An 11496-nucleotide genomic window follows, 5' to 3' on the forward strand; every position below is an offset into this window, starting at 1 on the left:
TCTTATTCAGTAGAATCAGAATAATACACACTAGATAAAAACTCTAATTAGGGTACAACAAGGATAAGAACCTAGGGGGAAATGCAGCCTTTTATAGTACTGTCTTAAATGAAGCAGAGCTGCAAAAGAGCTTTTATAGACACTGCACTGGAAAGAATTTAACCACTAGTTAATATTCCTTATGTTTTACAGTTTGACTTAAGATATTGTCCTTTCATTCTTCTTTGTTCCTCATTTTAAGTATGACCTGACTCCAATCTCAGGTTGACTTTGGCACCAATATATACAGTAGATTTAGACATCTGATATTAATGACTGTTTGAGCTCTTCTATTTATCAGTGACAATGGGTGAAATCCACTATCTTCCCATATTTGTCATCTTCTTCTGTGGTTTACACAAAGTCTTAGTGATAAGTGAGCTGCTGTAATTCAAGTCAATAAATGTCCAGATGACTTTTTAAAGTTATCAAAGAAAATTCTTTTTGCAGCAGGGAAGCTTCTTCTGACCAATGAAATTCTGCCAGAGTAGAAACAGATATACCTACTAGCACTAGCATCTAAAAATAGTTGAGACACAAAAAAGTTTTCAAAAAAAATAAAAATCACTCTCTCAGACAAAATAAGTGTTTCTTACAACTCAAAACTCTTCAGGGTTTGGGAAATAAAAAGACTCTACTCCACTCTTGTGAGATCCCACCTGGAGTCCAGTGTCCAGCTCTGGGGCCCCCAACATAAGAAGGACATGGAGCTGCTCGAGCGGGTCCAGAGGAGGCCACAAAGATGATCAGGGGACTGGAGCACCTCCCCTGTGAGGACAGGCTGAGAGAGTTGGGGTTGTTCAGCCTGGAGAAGAGAAGGCTCTGGGGAGACCTTATAGCAGCCTTCCAGTGCTTAAAGGGGGCTACAGGAGGGATGTGGAGGGGCTCTTTATCAGGGAGTGTAGGGATAGGATAAGGGGTAACAGTTTTAAACTGAAAGAGGGTAGACTTAAGTTAGATCTAAGAAACAAGTTCTTCACTGTGAGGGTGGTGAGACACTGGAACTGATGTCCAGAGAAGCTGTGGCTGCCCCCTCCTTGGGAGTGTTCAAGGCCAGGTTGGACGGGGCTTTGAGCAACCTGGTCTAGTGGAAGGTGTCCCTGCCCATGGCAGGGGGCTGGAACTAGATGATCTTTAAGGTCGCTTCCAAACCATTCTACGATTGTATGAAATATATAGATTTATTTAAATGGAAATTCTAGCGATGAAGCCTCTTGTATCAGTTTTATTCCTTACAGTACATCAATAGTTTTAAAACCAGCTAAAGTGCAGGTAGAATGCTGATATCCTTACTAATATTGAATAAATACTTCATGAAGTACCTGGATATCAGTCTAAACAAGGTTCTAAATTGCCCAGTCATGGGGTAGAAGAAGAAAAACAAGTGGCTTTCAGTCTTTGCTCTAGGTCTCTTAGAACCTAAGACTAGCCTCTGGTTAAGCCTGAAGAAGCCTTATGATTGTTGTGCTGCCTTGTTAGAATGTGTTATTGCATGCACACTGTAACTGTGTAAAGCATGCTGTTTAGATTTGAGGTCCTTAACACTGTCATCTAGTGGCACACAGTTTTCAACAAATTTTAATGGTAAATATTTCATTTAAGGACTTCTACTTCATGCACTTGTTGCCTATATAGGTATATAATGACATTTTTGGAAGGTAGTTTTAGATGTCTTTGCAGGTGCCGGTAAGGTTTTACTTGGAAGTAAAATGAGTAATATCCTATATACTGAGCATAACTACTGCAACTTGGTGTCCTTTATATAAGCCTACCTCAAAGTAAATTAGAAAAGACATACACCAAAACAAGAGTTAGCATGCTTATGTGACAGGAGTTCAGTTTCAATATCATTGTTAATGAGTTTGCAAAAAGGAAGCTCACTTTTAAAATGGATGTTGAATTACACCTGGACTCGGAGCCTGCTGTGGATGTAACAACATCATGGTGAAGCTGGCATTGTAGTGCAATGTAGCCATTTCCTGATTAGACCCCAGTGTGACTAACAGACTCTATTTCAGTGAGGGCAAAATAGGCTTTATGTACTACTTATCTCTCAAAGAGGGTAATTTCCTTGCTTACATATTGAAAATAAGATCCAGATCTCTGACTGGCGGAAGTATACTATATGCATATCTAGGAGTGGGAAAGGCTGGTATTAAGCTAGTTCCAAACCTCTTTTATGCTGGAACTGACAGGCAGGGACCTAGCTTACAGGCTGTTCTGAATTGTATAACCTGTTTGCATTCCTGTGCTTTTTTTGACATATGGGGATCACCTGAATGGAGCTGTGCTTTTAACACTCCTATACAGGAGGTGGCTAGTTGAGTATGTATGCTTTGTCTGCTGCAATCAATTCAACCTTATTGTAGTTAACATTTCCCATAAGAAGATAGAAGAATTACTGCAGAAATTAAAGCATTTGTAGGAGTTCATAGAAATGACAAAAGGCGAAAAACAATTAGCTCAAGTGAAAGAATGTTGTTCTTTTGAAATCACTTTGAGAAGATCATCAGTAAAATGGTGTCATCTTTGAAAGTCTAATGGATTCTTTGTCTAAGAGATCCAAGTGTGGATCAAACCACTGCACTTCTTAATATAAAAAGGGGAATGACCTATGGCAATAAAAATCAGAAATAATGCTTATGAAACTAAGTAAGATCATCTCATTTTAAGCAATGGTTGCAAAATAGAAATGTCACCCTTAATTCTAGATACAGTTACAGCTTAGAAAAATAAATTCTAAAACTGAAACTAAAAACACCATTCTAACTAATTATGTAGGACAGATAAACAGAATGAAATAAATATAAATCTGAATTAAATATATCAAATCTCTTCTCAGTATACTTTTCACTTTTTGCAAAAATTTTTACTCAAAGCAGTTTACATATGCATCTATGGAGAATATATATTTACACAGCTTCTAGAATCACGTGAAATTCTCAGTATTAGCAGAAAGAGCTACTGTTAAGATGTCTGTATGGATTTGTAGAAAATATAACTAGTCTATATATGGTAACAGCTACAATGCATGTAAGAACAAGAAAGAAAATACCAACTTTTCATATATTAAAATGCTGCAGGGTTTTATAAAATGAAAGAATAACAACAAAATGTTAACAGTACAGTATCATTTACAATTAAGAGTCACAGCATCATCTAGTGGTGAAATATGAAAAACAGAATTCTAAGTGAATTATCCATTGTTTTGGTACTTTATTCAGACAGAAAAATTAAAAGTGGAAGGCAAATGGCTACTTACACTTCAGGGAGCATTGTAGGCAAGGTGCGGGAAAGCAGTTACCTGACTTGAGGCTTTTTTAAATATCTACTTTTTCTTTTCACAGAAAAGAAATTTAATAAAGCATACTCATAAAGGAGACATCATGTACTCTTACTTGCTTTTTCTTTAACTGTATTCAGATATACTCTGAATTGAAATAAAATCCCCCATGAAATGTACAATCAAGTGAAATGACATTCAGCAATCATTTTGCAGTCTCTTTAGGGTTATATTTATGCTTACATAGCTGTGGTGGGTTGACCCTGACTGGATGCCAGGTGTCCACTCTATCACTCTCCTCCTCAACTGAACAGAGGAGAGAAAATAACAAAAGGCTCGTGGGTCAATATAAAGACAGGAAAATCACTCAGCAATTACTGTCATGGGAAAAAAGACTTAACTTAGGGTAATTAGTTTAATTTATTACCAATCAGAGTAGGATAATGAGAAATAAAACAAAATTTTAAAACCAGCTTTCTCCTACCCCTCTCTTCTTCCCAGGCTTAACTTTACTCCCAACTTTCTCTACCTTGTCCCCACCAGTGGTACAGCAGGCAGGGAATGGGGGTTGTGGTCAGTTCATCACACGTTTTCTCTGCCACTCCTTCCTCCTCAGGGGGGAGGACTCCTCACTCTTCCCCTGCTCCACTGTGGGGTCCCTCCCACAGGAGACAGTCCTCCATGAACTTCTCCAGTATAGGTCCTTCCCATGGGCTGCAGTTCTTCACAAACTACTCCAGCGTGGGTCCCTTCCACGGGGTGCAGTCCTTCAGGAACAGACTGCTTCAGTGTGGGTCCCCCACGGGGTCACAAGTCCTGCCAGCAAACCTGCTCCAGTGCGGGCTCCTCTCTCCACAGGGCCACAGGTCCTGCCAGGAGCCTGCTCCAGCATGGGCTTTCCACAGGGTCCCAGCCTCCTTTGGGTGCATCCACCTGCTCTGGTGTGGGCTCCTCCCTGGGCTGCAGGTGGAGATCTGCTCCACCGTGAACCTCCATGGGTGCCGGGCACAGCTGCCTCACCATGGGCTGCACCACGGGCTGCAAGGGAATCTCTGCTCCAGCACCTGGAGCACCTCCTCCCCCTCCTTCTGCACTGATCTTGGTGTCTGCAGAGTAGTTCCTCTCATATATTCTCATTCCTCTCGCCTGCTGCAATTCCCGTGGGATTCCCCCCCCCCCTTTCTTAAATCCCAGAGGCGCTACCACCATCGCTGATGGGCTCAGCCTTGGCCACTGGTGGGTCTGTCTTGGAGCCATCTGGCATTGGCTCTGTTGGACATGGGGGAAGCTTCTGGCAGCTTCTCACAGAAGCCATCCCTGTAGTCCCCCTGCAACCAAAATGTTGCCATGCAATCCCAATACAATAGTACCTAACAAAATACAGCTCTTGTCCATGCCTGAAGCTTCAGTAACATGTATACATGATGCTAGCAGTAATAGATAGCATCATGTCAGCAGTATTCTGGTCCTTCTGAGACCTTATTTCTAAGGCTACTTTGTTACACTACACTATTCATATTAATATGAAGAAAGTTACAGAACTACCACCATGAAAATCAAATTTTCCCCAGCAGTTTTGCCATTTATGTCTCAAAGCTGCTCTTGTGGTTTTCTTTTTTCCTTAGTAATTAAAACATTTTGTCCTGGGGTTTCTAAAACTCTTAACAAATGCCTTGCTAGCCTTGACTAGCTTACAAGCAATTAGGCAGAAAAAATATCTTTTGGGAACTGAATTTGAATAACATGTAATATTGCCTATACCTCCAATATTCCTGATCTACAGAGTTATTAAAATAATGACCTGGTAATACAGGATGTTACACTGTAGGCCAGTAAATACAGTATTGCCATTAGTAATAACGAGCCACCGGCTTTCACTGAGTTTGCAAAGCCTCAGCACTGAGGCATGTCAGACTTGATTTGCTTGAATTCATCTAGACCTGTCTGGAGCTCTGTCTTGATTCGTTTAGATGCAACATTAATTTTTCTTATCAGGTGGCTATGCCTAATTTAATTTACTTTTTTTTTACCTCTGTACTGAAAAATAGATTTGATATAAACTGTAGTAACAAGTAGTCATTCTCTTTAGAATGAAACATTTACCACCATGCAGAAACACAGGCCTAGTATAACAGCAGAGGCCTTGAAATCAATGAGGTGTATGGAGACATTCTTATCAACCTCTCAATTTGTCTGTAATTGTATGCAAACATACAAGAGTGGTTGTAGAAGCTTTGTAGGAACTGGAATGCTACACAGTATTTGTACGCACACCTGTATTTTGCATCTATCAAGGAAAAGTAAAAGCAGACTTCCCTCAGAGAACCAGTCAAGAGTCCTGGCTGCACGTTCTACAGTTCTGCAAGTCACTGTTAGTATAGTTACAAATCAGCTGTTTCATGCGGAGTTTGAGAGCTAAGATGGAACCTGTACTTTGAAATAATATTAGTATTTCTTTGATACTTGTCCCAAGATTAAGGCTGAGTACCCTAATGTTGGGTATGGTTTGATACAGAGACTTCTACTTGTGATGAGGGCATATTTGAGAACTATATGGTGTATTTTCCTGTGAGGTATTCATGCTCTTCCACAGAGGAAATGTATTTACTTGTCAGCCAACCGATAGAATCTACTCTGCACCATGATCCACAAACTGAGTTCTGCTTTAAAGGATGCAATTGCAGAAACAGCAAAGTCAGCACTGATACCATCCTAAAGAACAAAGTTGAACAGGTCAACATTTTTGATATTTTGAGAAAATCCACATATCAACATACAACTGGAATGCAATGACATTTATGTAGAGCTTTGAATGTCCTTGGTTTCTTGTGCCAAACACTTGGTATGCAAATATTAAAGTAACTAGACAATTTTAGCACTAAAGTCAGAGTAATGATGTCACCAAATCCTATATGATGAATTAACTCTGATTCACAAGTAATGAATGTCCTATACTAGATGGTCTTTGATTAAACCAAGTCTCTTTTGATGACTTTTGAAATAAGACAGAAAATATATTAATTGAAAAAACAGGATGAGAGTGAAAGAATGAATTTTGACAAGTGCCAAATTTGCAACTCTGGACATCTAAAATGATATTCCTGTGGATGATATCATTCTAAAAGCCATTTGCTTGTTATACATTCCTCTTTCTGAAGGAAACAAAGATTCCCCCACCCCTAGCTATTTTTTTGTCACCTATAATTGTTTCTTACATAGTTATCGATATCGTTCCACAAGGCAGGAGGAACAGAAAGAGGGGAAACTGCAGATTGCACTTGCCAGATCTTGCGGTGTTTAACAGCCTGCTGAAAGTAAAATCTCAATTACTTCTGGAATGGCAATGTATCTGAGTGTACAGGCTCTTCATTTCAATATAAGCCAGCATATCTGAAAACTCATAGCCCAATGATCTAGAATGAAGTTGTACTTGCATATAAAGTATCAATTGTATTTGGTGGAAAAAGACACTAAGTGTCTTACATAGAAGTATAACACACAAAAGGCATTGGTCCTGAACCTGATCCCCTGTGGGTAAAAAAACCCAGGCACTCAGCTTATGCAGAGTGTATTTATGCTTTCACATGAAAGGTTGTTGACACTTGCTTTAAGATGTGAAATGCATCACCTTAGCATTAGACATGTAACCTGAGAACTGACTTTGAAAACTGACAAAATGCATCACACAGCTGGCCCCTCAACACACTGAGCGAAAGATAATTTGTTTTGATTGACATGTTACTGTTAAAATGTAGCACTTTATAATACAGTGTTACACTAAATGGTTTCTTACTCCTATGCTGCAAGACATGCTTAAACATGCAGATGCTGTTACAAAAAATTTTATTCAAACAAAGGCTTGGAGGAAAAGCAACCAGCACACAACTGCACAGGGAAAGAATGACAAAAGGCACCACTGTTAGCACAAACTCTGTGAACTTTGCTTAAAAAATAAATGAATTATTAGAACTTGCTGCTGAGGCTTCTCAGTGTGCAGGGACAATGCTTTTCTTACTCTGATACTGGAATTCCAGTTGCCACAGTCTGAATAATGTACACAATACATGGAAAGTAACAAGTCTTTCGTGTGTTTTATTAAAGTGAAAAAAAAAAAAACAAGAAAGACAATCATATAACTGAGGAAAACATTGTTTTCTTCCCTTTAGTGAAGAGATTGTTTTCTTTAAAGAAGCTTTTTCTGACAGCCTCTCAAATTGTATTAAAAGTTCTGTCTGTTCTTTCTGGGGGAAGAAACTTGAATTAAGGTTATTTGGAGTTGCTGCTGTTGTAATCTGAAGGTTTTTTTCTTGTGTCAGTAAAGGATGAATATAAAACCAGAAGAGTCAGTAAATTCAATTTTACACTCCGTAGTTTTGTGTAAATGCAATTTAATTAATGAAATAATGTGACCCCATTATACAGTGTTATTTAATCTGTGGATTGTGCAACCAGTTTTGGGGGCCATTTAAAACTCTGCTTCTAGTGGCCTTTCTGATCCTAGTCGTACAAGAGAGTTCCAAAATGTAGGTTGACCTTAGAAATACATTTAAGTACATGGGTACACCGTATTTTGTAGACAAGGTAAAACAAGCCATACTACCTTGGGCTTATCTTCATGCTAATGCAGCTACTTGTCTCATCACTCAGAGCTTGCTTGTGTGCAGTGAACTTGAACATTCACTGGAGACAACAGAAAATACCTAGAAGCATTAAAAAAAAAAAAAAAAAGAGACATAATCAATAATTATAATAGCAGGGTCCAGAAATCCCACACTGCAGCCTTTCTTCAACATTTAGCCTCTTTCTGGTCTCACTTTGTTAGGATGATGATGTAACAGCATCCTTGTGTATCTTAATTGCTCCAAGAAACAGTAGCATCGTTGCTTTCAAAATTATGCTCACCTTTCCCTGTTTAAGGATGCAGATAAATGCTTTCCAAAAAAATTGTGAGCCTGCTAACTCATACCATCTAAAAGTAAATTCATCTGTTTCAAGTAGGCCCTTACATATTTTTTTTTAAATAAATTTAAAAAAACCAGTTTACCATTCAGTGTGTCACTGATTTGCTGCTTTCATAAATAACTAAAGGACGGGCTGAGTTGGGCTTCTATTATTTTGGACAACTGCATCTGCCCCTGGCCACTGCTGATTTAATGTCACTAATGGACAACTTTATGAGGTGGGTAATGAATGGTGTGCAGAACATCAGGGAAGTCTGCAAAGCTAGCTTTCCTGATTTTTTAAAAAGCTTGTATTTCTTACCAACTCACTACATTTTAATTGGGAATTTGAAATTTTGGCTTTATGAAGTTACCACACATCTATGCAAATATAGTCACTTCCAACTGGATAAAAGGGGAGAAAAAAAAAAAAATCACTGGGACGTTAATTAAGGAGTGGAAAAGCTTGTCTGTGCAGGCTGTAGAATCTTCACCCTTAGGGCCTTTTGAGACCAGGCTGGAGAAAGTCCTGAGTGATGTGGTTGGAATTCAGTGCTGACCCTGCTTTGAGTAGGAAACTGGACTAGAGAGCTCCACAAAAAAACTCCACTCCTTTCCTTTCCTTTCCTTTCCTTTCCTTTCCTTTCCTTTCCTTTCCTTTCCTTTCCTTTCCTTTCCTTTCCTTTCCTTTCCTTTCCTTTCCTTTCCTTTCCTTTCCTTTCCTTTCCTTTCCTTTCCTTTCCTTTCCTTTCCTTTCCTTTCCTTTCCTTTCCTTTCCTTTCCTTTCCTTTCCTTCTTTCCTTTCCTTTCCTCCTTTCCTTTCCTTTCCTTTCCTTTCCTTTCCTTTCCTTTCCTTTCCTTTCCTTTCCTTTCCTTTCCTTTCCTTTCCTTTCCTTTCCTTTCCTTTCCTTTCCTTTCCTTTCCTTTCCTTTCCTTTCCTTTCCTTTCCTTTCCTTTCCTTTCCTTTCCTTTCCTTTCCTTTCCTTTCCTCTCCTTTCCTTTCCTTTCCTTTCCTCTCCTTCCTTTCTGACCTGAATGAGTCTGTAGTTCTGACTCATACTGGTATTACAAAAACACTTACATTGAAATTTCTCTCTGGATAAGCAAAGAAGTCCAGAACACAGAATTTCAACACAAAACCATGATGTGTTTGTGTTAAATAACCCTATAGTTCAAATATCTACAAATCTTGGAAAGTAAAAAAAATTAACACATTAGTAGTCTATTTTGAATAAGTGGATGAGGGGGAGAGAAAGGAAAAAAAAAATTTCTTTCTGCATCTTAGAAAAAAAAACTCCACATTTTTTTGCCTTGATTTGCATGTTAAACCTCTGCTCTAGAGATGTTCAGCTTCAGTGGCCTGGTCCATCAGGGTGAACAGACTTTAAAATTCTCTTTCTTTGAGGGGGATTCTGTGCTGAGAGGGACAGGTGGGCTGAACAGCCATGAGATATTACAGTTGTTTCCTGTGAACTTGTTCTTGTTACTTTAGTGTTCAACATCACTACAAAATACATGTTTTTCTCAGCCTACCCTGACTGGAACTGAGAATAGTGTTTCTTACTTCTGAGAGGAAAACATATTCGAAATTATATCATTATTTCCCTATCTGGTGACTGATGTGCAGATTAAGAATTGGAATGTACTAGAGAGCTATAAGGGAAACAGGGAAGTTTGGTTTGTCTACAAGTTTCACAGATATGCTGCATAAAAAGTTCCCCCATGTCATTACCCAGGAGCGAACTAAAAGTCAGGCCAATTTAAACAGGATACAGCAGCACAGCCATCACAGACTTGTTTTTGCAATCCTGATGCTCCCATCTGCTGCAACTGCATGCTGACCAGCATATCCCAGAAAGTTTTCTGGACTTTGTACAAACCACAAGCCACACATGGAACTTACTAGTCTGGGCAGTGTTACTTTTAGTTTCAATAGCTGTGACCACCTACAACAGCCAGATCTTTCCTCAGATTGTCAGTGTTAGGTCACGAAAAAAGCATGGTGCAAGACCCTTCAGGTATTCTGCACATACAGTGCCAGGTCCGTCATGACTCTTTAAGGAAAAGTAGCCTTGAGGACTTTATGGACTGAAGGCCTTATTTTTTCTACTGAAAGATACAACAAACGATACTTTCTATTCAGCAGGTACACTGCACAGCCTACAAAAACATGTTTTCTTTGTGGCTAGCTTCAGTGCACCCCAGACACCAGTCCCAGCGCTTGGGTCTCCTGCTGTGCTCTTGCTGCCTGGTGGCAGAGCAAGTCCTTCAGGCTCTGCATGGTGGCATCAGGCGCTATGGCTCTGCCAGACCCAGAGCCAGTGGCAATAGTGATCCAGGCAGGCAACGCTTTTTACAGCCAGCAACCAGCTAATTAAATATGTTAAGACCTGAGATTTCATCAGTCAAGTTTAGGGATTTTTTTTTTCTCCCTTCTGAGATCTCAGCCTCTGGCCTCAGAGAAAAGGGCAGCCTTTGGATCAGCCTGTCTGGTTGCTGTAGTAGCTGGTTGGTAACTGCCTCTGTACTCACTGCTCACGCTGCAGAATCCCGTCTCATGCCCATAATTACAGGTTGTAATTATGGCTGTGCTTCACCCGTGCTGCTTGCCTTGGCCAGACACAGCTGCTATCCTGAAGTGGCGTATTAACATCTATGCCAGAAAGATCTTGATACCATACTGTTCAAGTGGCAGGAGGAAAAGAGAAGTCTCTTCAGCTAAAGGCTAATGAGAATGGTATTTTCAAAGCAATACAACTTCTTACTATTTAGTCTGAAGACAAGCTCTTAATTGTTAAGGGAGGGGAAGGAGGGAAGGGTCATCTCTCCTTTGGAACATTATTTCACATTTGAGTGAGGCAGACTGGGTATATCATATGTCTAAGGCATCACCTGACAGGGTCACGGCCCTAAAGAACGGCTCACGGGCGGCTCACCACAACGCTTACGGCCCCGGCGAGACCGAAGGTGGGGGTAGGCCCTGGCGGCTGGCTCAGGCTGCCCGTCAGCACAGGAGCCACCGCGGCGCCCCTCTCCGCCCCCTGCTGCTGGCAGAGCCCCAGCCCCGACCACGGCCTCAGCACGCGCTTCCCGCCCCTCCCGCCCGCGCCAGCCCCGTCCCACGGCGCCGCCAGTCTCGCGAGACTTGCGACCCCAGCTCCCGCCTCCGCTCTCGCGAGATTTGTGTCCTGGCTTCCGGGTGCGCGCGCTGTCGCCCCGGCCCTGCGCACTGCG

The sequence above is a fragment of the Strix aluco genome, chromosome 8 (assembly GCF_031877795.1).
Source record: "Strix aluco isolate bStrAlu1 chromosome 8, bStrAlu1.hap1, whole genome shotgun sequence".
Taxonomy (NCBI): Eukaryota; Metazoa; Chordata; class Aves; order Strigiformes; family Strigidae; genus Strix; species Strix aluco.